At 48.7% G+C, this 15,484-nt stretch overlaps 1 protein-coding gene and 1 pseudogene across 3 annotated transcripts in view; one reads left to right on the forward strand and one right to left on the reverse strand.

The window, feature by feature from the left end:
• The window catches only part of TCF20 (transcription factor 20), a 213,389-nt gene that overhangs the window by 174,730 nt on the left and 23,175 nt on the right, over positions 1–15,484 (reverse strand). The gene's annotated exons all lie outside the window — the stretch shown is intronic.
• On the forward strand, positions 5,395–8,688 carry LOC311523161 (metallo-beta-lactamase domain-containing protein 1 pseudogene; annotated as a pseudogene). The gene is made up of 2 exons: positions 5,395–5,451; positions 8,093–8,688. The product of its transcript is annotated as a metallo-beta-lactamase domain-containing protein 1 pseudogene (transcript).

A 15,484-nucleotide genomic window follows, 5' to 3' on the forward strand; every position in this document is an offset into this window, starting at 1 on the left:
GAAATGGTGACCTCATAAAAGGCAAGAGATGGAAAGCTGAGCTATTAAAAAGGGAAGGGGTTGTGTTCAGACTGTTTCCCTATTCTTTGGGGTTTTATTTGCTTTTGTTATCATCTATGCAGAGTCAATGGCTAATTAATAGTTTGAATAGAAAGGCTGTCTTTATTCAACACCCTCATACTTTCAATAAAGGGATTTAAAGCTCAGAAAAAAACTATCCATCATACCTCCTCAGTGGTCCTCTAACAATGCCAGGTAAGACCAGAGTGGACATTCCTGATATTTCTAAGGTAAACAGAAAAAAATTAAAATCCTCTCAGGCCTTCTTTATCCATTGCAAAGAAGTAAAGCAGGTACAAGCCCAATTAAAAAAAATCCCTCTGAAGGTCATCTTGAAAATTATAAACTGGACAAGACACTAGAAAATGTATAGTAGAGAACAGGAAGGGCTGCATTGGCCACAGAAAAATGGACTAGGTCTTTTCCATCTGATTTTATTATTATAAAACTAAGTAAAAGTCAAAAGATTAGCCCTGTTAGCTGGGTGTATTATCCTTGGCCACTTGAGTTTGGGACAGCTACGTAGTCCAATGTTCACAAGGCAGGAAGCCAGGTGTATCTCTGGTTCTAATCCTGTGCAGAGTCACGTTTGCTCATGCTCTTAGGTACCTTACAGTGCCTCCCTCAGGCCCAGCTGGAAAATTGGGTTAAAGAAGCAGGAGATCTCACTGAAACATAGATACTACCCTGGAACTGAGCTTCCTTGGGAAAGGGGTGAGAAGGAATCTCCCAAACCTTCATCCTCCATGATGTTCATCACTACTGGAGCGTAAGCCTGCGACCTGCTCTCCTTCGGAAAACGTGATTACATCCCAAACAACTTTCATCAACCCAGCTGAGAAAGGATATGGCAACTTAACCAGCTAGAAAACAGATAAGTGAAGGAGTTACCTGCTATTAGCTACAGCCAGAAAAAGTGAGCAGGTTTAGGAACAGGCTCCTCTTTGTCCCAGAGCATAGCGTTGGTTAAGAGACAGCAATTATTTTGCCGCCATCTCATCCCTAATACTTTTCACTCCAGTGGATAGATGAGCTCTGCTCAAGAATGGGTCCTCCATGGATCATGACCCCTATAAGACGAAGGGAGGCTTGGATGCATCTGTAGCACTGTCCGTCCTTCTGAACCCTGTGGAGTGCTCTCTGTGCAGTGTGTGTGTGGGTAGGGGGCTGAAGTCAGGGCAGGGCCAGGGGAAATGCACATTCTACACTTGCTCGAAAACCCATTCCACCACCACCATCACCAGAAATGATTCAAGACAATCAGAGTGAGAAATTCCTCATGGAGGGTTTCATCACAAACCAGGGGTGGGCAAACTTTTTGGCCCGAGGGCCACTTGGGGGTTGCAAAACTGTATGGAAGACCGAGTAGGGAAGGCTGTGCCTCCCCAAACAGCCTGGCCCCCGCCCTCTATCCGCCCCTTCCCACTTCCTGCCCCCTCTGAACCCCAACCCATCTGAACCCCCCCCGGCTCCTTGTGCCGATTCCCCCCTCCCGGGACCCCCCGCCCCTAACAGCCTGGCCCCCACCCCATCCAACCCTCCCTGCTCTCTGTCCCCTGACTGCCCCAACCCCTATCCACACCTCTCAAGGTTCCTTCCCCACTCTGAACTCTAGGGTACAAATGAGGGGACCTGCATGAAAAAACCCCTAAGCTTATTTTTACCAGCTTAGGTTAAAACTTACCCAAGGTACAAACTGTTTTACCTTTTGTCCCTGGACTTTATTGCTGCCACCACCAAGCCCTACACCCCCTTTCCTGGGGAAGGTTTGACAAAAATCCTCACCAATTTGCATAGGTGAACACGGACCCAAACCCTTGGATCTTAAGAACAACAAAAAAGCAATCAGGTTCTTAAAAGAAGAATTTTAATTGAAGAAAAAGTAAAAGAACAGCCTCTGTAAAATCAGGATGGTAAATACCTTACAGGGTAATCAGATTCAAAACGTAGAGAATTCATCTAGGCAAAACCTTAAGTTACAAAAAGACACAAAAACAGGAATATACATTCCATTCAGCACAACTTATTTTATCAGCCATTTAAACAAAACAGAATCTAACGCACATCTAACTAGATTGCTTACTGACTTTTTACAGGAGTTCTGACCTGCATTCCTGCTCTGGCCCCAGCAAAAGCCGCACACAGACGGAGAGAACCCTTTGTTCCCCCCGCCTCCAGCTTTGAAAGTATCTTGTCTCCTCATTGGTCATTTTGGTCAGGTGCCAGTGAGGTTATCTTTAGCTTCTTAATCCTTTACAGGTGAAAGGGTTTTTCCTCTGGCCAGGAGGGATTTAAAGGTGGTTAGCCTTCCCTTTATATTTATGACAACACCCCCTGACCCTGACAGGCCCCCTGGGACTCCCACAGCTATCCAACTGCCCCTGTTCCCCATCCCCTGACTGCCGCCCCCCCGAACCACTGCCGCATCCAACCGCCCCCTGCTCCCAGTCCCCTGACTGCCTCCTGGGACCTCCCCGCTCCCCACCCCCTTACCATGCCAGAGCCAGCCACACCACCGTGCTGCCGGGCAGGAGCGGCGGGTTAGAGTGCTGGCAGCACAGTGCGCTGAGGCTGCGGGGAAGAGGCTGGGGGCTAGCCTCCCCGGCCGGGAGCTCAGGGGCCGGGCAGGATGGTCCCGCGGACCGGCTGTGGCCCGTAGGCCGTAGTTTGCCCACCTCTGTCACAAACAGTCCCCCCACCCTCTTTCACAGCTTTTACAGTGGGTGGGGGACAATGTAGCCCCAGAGCGGGCAGACAGCACATTGGCTGAGGGCAGGTTGTGTGGCGTATCTCCAGGGCTACCAGTCCAGCATCTTTCCCAGGCACTTACATTAACAAAAACAAAACAAACCCTTTTGCTGTTGCTGGGGTACCTCAGGCAGACCCAGGGATGAGGCATCCTCAGAGGCAAAGAGAGAGAAGGACCACTCATCAAGAGCAGGGTGTGTTACGGAATCCAAGTCACTCAAGGGCAACAAACCAAACCCCGCATCCACAGAGTCCTGCTAGCTGCCAGAACAACCTCAACAGTAGGGTGGCATGAGCTCAGAGAATCAAGGAGGCAGCCAAAGCTCCTCTATCTCTGTCCCCACAGTGATTCACCATCACCTTTCTCTTTTTGAGAGCATAAGTGGCTCACAAGAAGCAGATATGCCAGTAGGCCCAAGACTAGCAAGTCCTGCCTATGCATTGGTTTCCTCAACTTGAGGGAACAGGGAGCAGCCTTAACAGCATGCTCAGGCTCAACATTAGATGAACAGAGAGTCCCTGTATCAGTTTGGGGGGAGGCACATAGACAGCTAAACCCATCACTGAACATCAGGGGCAAATACAGACATGGAACAGCAACTGCTTGCAGAGGAGCTCGTGGTTGCCAGCAGCAAACAAGGAAGAATTTAGACTATACCTAAATTGCTTTCTACTTACCCCTCCGCCTCCAGGATAGAGCACATTTATTCTTCATTTTACAAGAGCAGGAGGGCGGTATCCTTTAATGCCAGCCACCACTCCCCCAATTATCCTATGGCTAGAGAGGGTCTATCGGGGTTGTTTTCTTGTAAAACTGATCAATATCCCTTCCCTACTATATCATAACGCCTTCCAGCCAACCTGTCAGCGAGTCAACGAGGGCTGACCTCTCCTGGCAGCTCTATTTAATCAGCGCGTGAGTGAGAGCAGGCTGGTTGCCGTTTGCTCCCTCTCTCTGACACAGGTTATATGCGGCATTAATTCTTCACAAGCTGATCTCGTGCTCATTGTGCGAGTTGCTCCGCACAGCTCCACCAGTGCACCTCAGCTCCGACTTGGGAATATCTTTTGCCTTGCCATTTATGGACCCCACACAGATGTCTGCCAATACAAGTCAGTCCTGACTTGAAGCTCTGCTGTTGCAGTTCTTGGCCTCTCAGCTTTCGACACGTGGCTAGCTGTGTCTCTAGCAGAAAAGCAGTTAAAAAAAAAAAAAAAAAAAGATGCTCTAGGCTCAGACCACCAAGCTTATTCTACCTGCAGCTTAAGCAGCATGTTAGCCTAAGAGACAAAAAGCTAGTGTGCTAATACGCTAGGCTACCAAACCACTGGCACACAGCATTAGAACACACTTGCATTGAGTCTGTCAGCTCCCTCCCCCTCCTAGCTCTCAATTACAGCATAAATTCTTTTGTTTCACTTCAGAAATGCAGTAATTATTTTTAGAGAAGTCTCACCCCTCCACTGGTAGAAATGCTACAGTCTGAGACAGCCACTCCCTTGATCACAGGCAGGGGAACATTTCAGAAGAGAGAGATTTTTGGAGTGAGTACGGGGGAGAGGGTCTCTGGAATCCTACCCACCCCTGGCAGGTGTGAAATGGCAGGTTTCATTTTTTTACTGCCCGAATTTCTGGGAAATTCTTATCTGACTGCTCCCCTCCACCACTTATTCCAATTCCCGGCTGATTTCAGCCAAAGATGCATGAGTGGGCAGGGGGGAATTGCTCTGCTTCTCTCAAGATAGACAAGCAAGTGTTCCGATAGCCACATGCAAGCCGTTAAAAATATATTAATATAGCCAGCACAGCCTGTGAGGTTTTTTTAAATACAGAGAAGGATGGAATCTTGATACAGGAACAAGAGGCTTTCATCAGGTCTCATTACCTAAAGCACAGCCACATGCCACAGCTCCCACAGAGAACAACTTGCAGCTACTGCTGTCATTAAATAAATGAAGATATTAAAGAAAAATTAAACCCAGGGTAGAATGTGGTTAGGAGTATATGAATGGATAAGGCGGGGAAGGAGTGTGAGAGCAGAAAGGAAGGATGAGGGAAGGGAGGGGGAATGATCATTAAAGGACCCTTTCACTTCAATGAGGGACTCAGGAGAGATCATACAGGATAAATGTGTCTTACAGATCATAGGGTCAGGATATTTCAGTCATCAACTGACACGGTAAAGGGCACCACGTTATATCTCCAGGAGACTTGGCTCAGTAATGCTGCAGGCAGAGGTCTTGTCATGCTTTAGGGCAAAATGTGATCCCATGGGATCAGGAAGACATTTCCCCTGATTATAGGGCATTGCACACTTATAACGATTTTCACACCCTTCTCTGAAGTATCCAGCAATGGCCACTAAAATGGAGATTTCCAAAATAAGAGGAAAGCTAGTCAAAGAGGCCCTGAAGTCTAAATTAAGAAGTAAATAATCCTTAAACAGGCCTACCCTACAGACATTGGCCAGCATAGCTAGGTTGGTCAGGGGTGTGAAGAGGTGTGATCCCTAACTGGTATAGATATGCTGGCAGAAGTCCCTAGGGTGGGTGCAGCTACACCAGTAGAGTTGTCCTTTTACGAGTATGGCTTGTTTCATATGTGTCACTCTGTACCTCAAAACAGCACCCTGGAACCCCCATGTAAGATATCGTACGTGAGGTCATGATCTGCTGAAATCCATTGTTCTGTCAAAATACATATATCATTAGTGTGTATCAAGTTATGAGATTTTGCTGTATGGTTTTTACTGAAATATGCTGTAAATCTGCTAGGGGCATACAAAGAAGGTAAACCACTCCCAGGACAGTGCTCAATGACCATTAATCAGCAGGGGAGATTTAATCAAGGGATTTACAATTCAATGACTGTTGCACAAGACCACACCAGGGGGATTGCTCAACCCACCAGGCCATGTCTGGCTAGTATTTTCCAGACACATGGACTGAGGGTATAAAACAGAGGGTGGCCAAACTTACTGATCCTCCGAGCTGCATACAACAATCTTCAGAAGTTCAAAAGCCGGGGCATGACTCCCAGGGCTTGGATCTTCAGCTGAAGCAACTAGATCCCTCCCACACTGCCGGGTAGAAGCCAGAGGTGATGCATGGGGGGGCATATGCCTCGCTCAGTCACATGATGCCACTGGGCCCCCTCCCTGCACCGCAGCAGCTGAAGCTGGTGAGCTGGGAGCTGTAGCCATGGGGAGAGGCAGTGGCAAACAGTTGGGAACTGCAGGGAGAGCTGCTGCTTTTGCTGCTACCTCTTCCTATGGAGCTAAATCAGTGGCCCCTCCCTGCAGCTCCCAGCTGTTTGCTACTGCCTCTCCAACGGGACCTAACAGCTAGGAGCTGCAAGGTGGGGCAGCTGAAGGTAAGAGGGGGGGCATGACTCAAGATGTTGGGAGGTGTGACTCAAGATGTTGGGTGGGATTTAAATTATGCCCCTCCCCCCACTCTTAGGAAGCACCAGTCATCTCTGGCAGAAGCCCCTACCCCCACCGCAGAGCCACCTACCAGACTGGGGGCAGAGGGGATGTGGAGAGCTCTGCGAGCCGCACTTTAACTGTAAAAGGGTTGCATGCGGCTCAGAAGCCATGGTTTGGCCACCCCTGGTATAAAATATGGGACAGTGACATCATGCCTTGCAAGGCCTTTCTCCTCCCCCACCTATGCTGGAAACAACAAAACTGATGGAAAGACAAAGACTTCAATTTAGGAGACTGGTCCCTGGCTTGGAGAAAAGCCTGTGTATTAAGACTGTTACATCCAGTAGGGTGAGAACTGCTTGATCTAAATACTGCCTAGTGTAATAAAGTTTAAGATTTAGACTGTGCACTTACCTTTTATTTTCTTTGGTAACTATCTCTGACCTTTTATGCCTACCATTTATAATCACTTAAAATCTATCTTTCTGTTTTACATTTTACCTAGAACAGTGCGTTTTGGATGAAGTGCTTGGGAAATCTCAGCTCAGTTTATAAAGGCTTGTGTATGTCCTCTCCACGTTAAGAGAGAGATGGACTGGGTAATACACTTTTCACTGATCAGGCTCCACGGTACAGCTCTGGATGCAAGGCTGGGGAGAATTGGCTGGTGCCTTTCTCTGCGTGATTCGTGAGCGGGTCTGGGAGCATTCAGGCAGTCTAGCTGGGTGTGGGGCTCCACATGCTGTTATGCTAAGTGATAACAGCGCCTGGAGGGGTTTGCTGCTTGTCACTAGCAAAGCATTGTGAGAGACAGCCCATACTGGAGAGTTAAGGGGGCACAGTGGTACCCCAGTGGGGAGCCCATCACAGGGTGGTTTTATTACAATGGTATGAAGCACAGCTTTGCTGGTACAGCTATGCCCACACTAGGAGCACTTTACTAGTATGCTATACTGATATTTCTATACTAGTAAGGCGTTCCTAGCATAGTCACAGCCTCAGAAAGGCTACTTAAGTGACTCTAGCTGAGCCATAGAGGGCATGCATGACCCTAAACAAAAACAAAGATGGAAGGCAAGAGCTGAACCTCGCTATTTAGCCACCTGGTGTAAGAGATTACTTGAGCCAAGCAGAAATCCTTCAGAAAGTGGAAATCCAAAGCCTAGCAACAGTGCTGCCAAGTTTTGTGCATCTCCATGAGTGATGCTCACCAGTGAGAAACAGTCACTTATTTCCCTCTCAAGTGTGGGGGAAGGCAAAACCTATCCCTTAGGCCCTGCAGAAACAGGGGGAAGGTAGGTTGGGTACATCCAGGAGTGAGTAGGAAGATTGGTGCTGGAGGGAATCAGGGGTGGAGTGTGGGAGAGGGAATCTAGGGGGGAGGAAGAGGACAGGAGAGCCTGAGGTGGCCTAGGGGTGTGGATTGTTTGGGAAGGAAAAACGAGAGACTCACTGGCAGAGGGGTGAGGAGCAGAAGGTGGCCAGGGAACAGGCTGGGGAGGGATGGGAGCTGAGGGAGACAGGCTTGCTGGATAATGGTAGAAGAGGGTAAATGGGGGCAGGAATGAAATGGAGGTATTTGGAAGCAGAAGGGAGGCTGCTTCAGGCCTCATCCTGACTAAAAAGACTCAGCACCTTCCTCCCCAAACAATCCCCACCCCAAGCTGCCTCCAGAAACACAGCAGAGCTGCAGGAATATGGAATCTTTGGCTGCCTAGAATAACTGATGCCCACCGCCCCCTCCAGCCCCACTCCCACCCGACAACCCCTCCGTTGCGCACGGTGCCCCCGGGGCTCTCCCTGATCCCCAGCACCTCCTATTCGATGCTGGTGCCTTTCTCCCAGGAGGGGTATAGCCGGGCGGCACGCGGGCCGATGGCACACTCATGCTGCTGCGGGGCCCCTGGCTCACCCTGGTGGACTCGGGAGGGCCCTGGGGGCGGGAGCGGCTGCTGGGGCTGCTGGCGGCCCAGGGGATGGCCCGGGGGTACGTGTCCCACGTGGTCTGCACCCACGGCCACTCCGACCACGCTGGCAACCTCAACCTCTTCCCCGGGGCCACGCTGCTGGTGGGCTTCCACCTCAGCCAGGGGGAGGGGCTTTACCTGCCCCATAACCTGGGGGGGCAGTGCCCCCTACCCCATCGATCAAGGCCACATGGAGGTGCTGCCCACGCCCAGGCACATGGCCGCCCACACCCGTGCTGGTGCGGGCCACAGCTCTGGGCACGGTGCTGGTGGCCGGGGACCTGTTCGAGCAGGAGCAGGACAAGGCCGCCTGGCAGGCGCTGAGTGAGGACCCCGCCCAGCAGGAGTGGAGCCGCTGGCGGGCGCTGGCCCTGGCCGACGTGGTGATCCCCAGCCACAGGCCGCCCTTCCGGGTGCTGCGGGTGGAGGGCAGCCCCGTGGGGGAGGGCAGACAGGGGGTGAGATGCCACCCTGGGACCCACTGAGCCCAACTTAAACAGAGCTTGGCGACCCCCCCCCCCAAAAAAAAGACTAAGTGTAGACACTGCAAGGAGAACCACCACTTAAACTTGTATTAAGACTCCTCCTTTCCCCACTCACTCACACCCCAACCCCTCATTTAGATTGGATCTTTACTGCTGAGCTGCCTGCCTGCCTCTTCCACAGCAGCTCAGACACAGAGTTCCTGGTTTGCCCTCCCAACCCTCTCAGATTCAGATGACATTGTGCCTGGAACACAGCCCACAATACCAGTGACTTAAAGGGAACTGAGAACCCAGTTTTAGCCTGACTCTAGGGACATGCTTAGCTCTTGTCCACACCACAAGTGGTAACCGTGCTGTAACAAGGTCAGGGGACTACTGTGTAATAGCAGATTCCTCTCACTTGGTTGTATTTTTAGTACAGACATAGCCAAAAAGACAACACTGCATTGGTTCAGACTTGCTTCCCTGCCAACAGGCCCAGGTTTTACAATCCAATCCTATGTAACCAGTGCCCCAGGACTGCTAACTCAGGTCCTTAGTGCAGGCAGCCACCTCCCAGCTCTGTACCCCTGCAACTGCTTCTTGGAGCTGCACTAAGCTCAGCGGGATTGAAGCATAGAGCCAACTACCTGCAGTTGAAATAGGCATCCAGCAGATGCCAAAGGAGCCTTGTTCGTGCCCTAAGCAATATTTGACAGTATGGGAAGGATTCAGATGCCAAAGGAGGGAAATTCTGAACAGCTACTGTAGGAGAAGATGCTTGTACTGATGCAGGCTCAGACAGAGAGGTCATCACATGGGCCAACAGTTTGACACCCAAAATTAAAGCATATCATCAGGAAATGTTTCCTGCCAGTGAAGTCAATTAGACTGTGGTAGAGTCTCCTAAGGGAAAAGGCAAAAGCCCCAACCCTTGATTCCTTTAAAAAGCTGAACTAAGCAGTGAAGAACATAGTGCAGGGCACTGAATAGGGTGAGGGTCGATATGATCCAGTAAAGTAGTTCTTTCTCCCAGCCCTAATTTTATTAACAGAAAACAACATCTTAGGCCTGGTCTGCTCACAGTTTTTGTGCTGGTATAACTCTTAATTAAGAGGGTGATTTTTGTACTACCCCTAGGTTAGGGTGACCAGGTGTCTGGTTTTTGACCAGAACACCCGGTCGAAAAGGGACCCTGTCGACTCCGGTCAGCACTGCCGACCGAGCCGTTAAAAGTCCGGTCAGTGGTGCTAAGGCAGGCTAGTCCCCACCTGTCCTGGGGCACCACACTGTGCCCCAGAAGCAGCCCACAGCTCTGGCTTCCAGGCGGGGGGGCCATGGGGCTCCGCACGCTGCCTGAACACCAGCTCCTGGCCAATCAGAGCTGGGAGGGTGGTGCTGTGGGCAAGAGCAGTGCGCGCCATGAACCCTCCTGCTTCCCCCCCCCCACTCACCTAAAAGCCGGACCTGCTGGCTGCTTCCGGGGCGCGACATGGAGCCAGGACAGGCAGGCAACCTGCCTTAGCCCCACTGCGCTGCTGACCAGGAGCCACCCAAGGTAAGCCAACACCCCAACCCTGAGCCCCAATCCCTCCCAAACCCAGAGCCCCCTCCTGCATCCCAAATCCCTCAGCCCCAGCCCAGAGCCTGCACCCTCAGTCCAGAGCTTGTATCCCCCAGTGTACCTGCACCCCAACCCCCAGCCCCCCAAACCCAGAGCCCCTTCCTGCACCCCAGAGCCCGCACCCCCAGCCCAGAGCCCTCACCCCCCCTGCACTCCAACCCCCTGCCCCAGCCCAGAGCCCCCTCCCACACCCTGCACCCCTCATCCCCAGCCCCACCCCAGAGCCCTCACCCCCTCCCACACTCCAACCCCCTGCCTCAACCCACAGCCCCCTCCCACATTCCAAATCCCTCAGTCCCACCCCCAGCCTGGAGCCCCCTCCTGCACCCCAAATTCCTCATCCCCTGATCCACCCCAGAGCCCACACCCACAGCCGGAGCCCTCACCCCCTCCTGCACCCCAACTCCCTGCCCCAGCCCAAAGCCCCCTCCCTCACCCTGCACCCCCCATTTCTGGCCCCACCCCAGAGCCCACACTCCCATACAGAGCCCTCACCCCCTCCCACGCCCAAACCCCCTGCCCCAGCCCAGGGACAGCGAGTGCAGATGGGGGAGAGCGAGCCCCCCTGTAGTGAGCAGGGGGTGGGGCCTCAGGGAAGGGGGCGGGACTACGGTGTTCGGTTTTGTGCAATTACAAAGTTGGCAACCCTACCCTAAGTGCCTTATACTGGTACAGTTTACACCTCTTCCCATATTGGAATAAGCTGTAACTGGTATAAATACACATTTATTCCTGTATAACTGCATCCACAGTGGGGGGTGGGGGTTGTACCACTGTAACTATACCAGTACAGCTTGTGTGTTTACACAAAGCTTTACATGCACAGTAATAGCCTTAAATTACATCAGTTAGTTCACAGTTAAAAACCATCAGAACATATCTGACATCGGGGGTGTAAGAATTTGATCTGTAGGCTGAAAATGGCCAGAGATATGGGACCACAGTGATTCCAAATTCTTACATTTTAAGAGCTTGTATAAACGGAGAGTATTTGAACATTTATCTACTTCACTTAACTGTTTGTTTCTATCCTTTTAACTGAAGTAGAGGTTGGTGTGAGGTTTTTAACTGTGCAAGTCCTTGGAATGTGTAGTTAGCAGCAACCTAGAACTAGTGAAGATTTCTCTAATTTCTCTGTGTTTTTAAAAATGAGAACTGCACGAGATCCTCAGTTCCCTACACCTGCCCTTGCAACTTGGACGTAAGGAGCTTTGAAGGGCTTGTGACTGCCCCTAGCTCATACCACCCTGCAGAGCTCTGCACAGTCCTGGTTTCCCCTCCTTAGTCTTCTGAGCTCTGGAGCTTCACTTGTTCTCTGGATCCACAGGGTCTCCTGCCCTGTAGAATTGAGGAGTGATCTGCATTGTTCTGATTTCTCCTCTGCTTCTCCTTGTCCTGCACAGATTTGATTAAGTTCCCATCGGGGTATCCATAAAACACCCACTGCTGTAGCAAACTACAAGATTCAGGTTTGTTTTAATATTAGCCTAGGCCCTCAAGGCCTCAACCAGCACCATTCTGCTAGGTGCTGCACAAACCCATAATAATGACAGTACCGTCTCCAAAGAGCATACAAAAGTTTCAAATTTGACAAGCAACGAAGGTCCCAAAATGGTGGGCACTGAAAGTGTCATTTTAAAGCATCCACAACTTTAAAATGGTTTGAACAATTACCTTCAGACTTTCCAAGAAAAAGTTCCAATGTACCCATAAAATAACCACAATACTTTCTATGTCCAAAATTACAAAGGGAGAACATAGACTCTTATAAAAGAATTATGTTTGCAATCTACTGAATAGTTCCATATTTAGAGTAACATTTTAAAAAATGTCCTGCAGTTCAGCTTCTTCCATTTTCTCCTTACTTTGCAGAAGAAATCAGTGCCAGTCTACAACAACTCCATTGCTGCACGTACACCTACATACTAGATGAAGCACACAAATCTGCAAAGCCAGGACCATAGGCACAGGAACTAGAGGGGCAGGGGGTGCTGCAGCACCACCAGGTTTTGCACAGGGTCCCAGCCACTGGTCCAGGTTGCTGGCCCCACGCCCGGGGCCCTCCCCTCCAAATTTCCCCAACACCCCCCCCCAGTTTTGTGAACTAGTTACATGCCAATTTAGTGAACTGTTTGGAAATCTGAATTGAAATTGAAACATTAATACATGCTTTAAAAGCATATACAGTGTATCATAAAATAAGTGTATCTGAAAAAGTATAATAGATTTGAAAAGTATGAACATGGACTAGCTTCCTTATACAGTTGTTTTTTATGACCATGTCAGTGCATTCATTTCAGTGATGTTGGCCAACCTAATAATTTCAAATTATGATTTGTAAGCAAAGTCTAAATGAGCTCTCCCTGACAGCCAGGGTAAAGGCTTCAGGACCAGATTGTATTTACAGTCACACCTAATCTACCTAGGTATCCAGCAAACAGAGCTGTGTTGCCCAAGTGATAGATTTTGGCTGGGGTTGGGTTACAAATCACTTGAATGCGGGGGCAGAGGTGGGGAATGAAATGTTGTTGTTCTTATTGTAGGAGTAAAGGGCAGTAGAACTGTACTTAGCCTGTGCTGATTGAGGGCATCAAGAGAGAGGGTGGTCCCACCTGTCCCACTCCACTGTTATAGACAGAGCTGATTAGGCTCCATAGATAGTCTTTTGTTCTGTTAAGTGATCACTGCAGCTGAAATCACTGATGATCAGGTCTAAGTGCTTAGACCTGCTGTGGGACAGTGTTTCTGTGGAAGAGACGGCCCAGTCTGCACTAGCAGTGAGGTTCCCCCACTGAGAGCTCAGCTGAAATTACTGAGAGCTAGGTGGAACCTCAAGAGACCAACTTGCAGAGGTCACAGTGGCAGCAGAAGGTGATGGCGCAGGGCCATTAGCAACAGAGAGGTGGAGTGAACGGTGGCACAACAAACAACAGTGGACTGAGCGAACAGTGAGCAGCTGGAGGAACGAGCAAGGTGCCTTCTTGCCCCCCACCTGGGAGGTGAACTCATGTAAAAGCACTTCTGAACTCCGAGTCTCCACTGACCAAGGACAACACCAGTGAGTGGGGTGCGATGGAGGGAAAAGTGAGGGGCACGTTATATAAACATTTATTTGTTGGACTATATTTTAGTGACTTTGCTCCAGAATGCTAGATTTGTGACTGGGAATGGATATAAGGGGTATACTAGTCTAAATATGTTTCCTAGCAGGCCAAGATTTTTTAAATGGATTATTTGCCAAAGTTGTTATCTCACATCATTGCTATCTTGAGAGGTCATTATGTTGGAGAGTTTCTGTACTAAACATTTTTATCATTATAATTAATTTTTAAATAAGAATGGTCACGCTGGGTCAGACCAATGGTCCATATAGCCCAGTATCCTGTCTTCCATCAGTGGTCAAGGCCAGGTGCTTCAGAGGGAATGAACAGAACAAGTAATCATCAAGTGATCCATCCCCTGTTGCCCATTCCCAGCTTCTGGCAAACAGGCTAGGGACACTCAGGGCATGGTGTTGCATCCCTCCCCATCCTGGCTAATAGCCATTGATGGACCTATTCTCCAGGAATTTATCTAGTTCTTTTTTTAATCCTGTTATACTTTTGGTCTTCACAGCATCCCCTGGCAAAGAGTTCCACGGGTTGACTTTAGGTTGTGTGAAGAAGTACTTCCTTTTGTTTTTTTTAAAACCTGCTGCCTATTAATTTCATTGAGTGACTGCTAGTTCTTGTGTTATGTGAAGGATTAAATAACATTTCCTTATTCACTTTCCTCGCACCAGTCAAGATTTTATAGACCTCTATCATATCCCCCTCAGTCGTCTCTTTTCTAAGCTGAAAATTCCCAGTCATTTTAATCGCTCCTCCTGTTTCATACCCCTAATCATTTTAGTTGCCCATCTCTGTACCTTTTCCAATTCCAATATATATTTTTGGGAAGGGGTGACCAGATCTGCACACAGTATTCAAGGTGTACACATACCATGGATTTATATAGAGGCAATATGATATTTTCTGTCTTGTTGTTATCTATTCCTTTCTTTTAATGATTCCCAACATTCTGTTTGCTTTTTGACTGCTGCTGCACATTGAGTCGATGTTTTCAGAGAACTATCCACAATGACTCCATGATTTTTCTTGAGTGTTGACAGCTAATTCAGACTCCATCATTTTGTATGTATAGTTGAGACTGTTTTCCAATGTGCATTGCTTTGTATTTATCAACATTGAATTTCATCTGCCATTTTGTTGCCCAGTCACCCAGTTTTGTGAGATCCCTTTGTAACTCTTCACAGTCTGCCTGGGACTCAACTCTCTTGGGTACTTTTGTATCATCTGCAAATTTTGCCACCTCACTGTTTACCCATTTTTCCAGATCATTTATGAATATACTGAACAGTAATGATCCCAGTCCCGATCCCTCAGGGATACCACTATTTATCTCTCTCCATTCTGAAAACTGATAATTTATTCCTACCCTTTGTTTCCCACCTTTTAACCCGTTACTGATCCTTGAGAGGACTTCCCTCTTATCCCATGATGGCTCACTTTTCAAAAGTCAATTTAAATACATTTTTTTAAAAAATTATATTTTTTTAGAAATCTAGACCTGTTATGTGTTTTGGTGTAACTTGCATTATCCTTATGTTAAATTTCCATTATCCTAACAAAACATTGACTTTATTCATATCTCTTTTATATGTTGCAGGTCAAAGTGAAAATGAAAAGACAAAAAACAATGCAATAATTTTTCCACTCAAAGGCCTCAAAAACTAACCAAGGTGAAGAACACATCAAGAACCAAGAATATCTCAACATGTCATCTGAAGGTTCAAGTGGTATATCTTCATCTGACCAGCCCGAAGCACAAATACAGCTACCTACCGAAGAAACAGTGTCTCCAAAACCTAAAGGCATTTCCTGATGTTTGTCGGTCAAAGTGTTCCCATTTATTGAAGTTACAAAAGATGGCTACTGCTGCACCTCTTGCAAAAAAGCTTACGAAGAAGGAAAGCTTCCCAATGCTATAATTGGTAAAAGTGGAGGAGCTTGGTTTGTCAAACCGATCAGCAAAGCCAATGCTGGCAAACTACATGAAAAGGCTGCAAAACACCAGACTTCTGGAGTGCATCAACATGCAGAAAGCCTTATAAGCCCACTTTCAAAGCCAATTTTAGAAGTACTTAGTATGAGG

This window comes from Lepidochelys olivacea (assembly GCF_965140295.1).
Source record: "Lepidochelys olivacea isolate rLepOli2 genome assembly, chromosome: 1".
NCBI lineage: Eukaryota > Metazoa > Chordata > Testudines > Cheloniidae > Lepidochelys > Lepidochelys olivacea.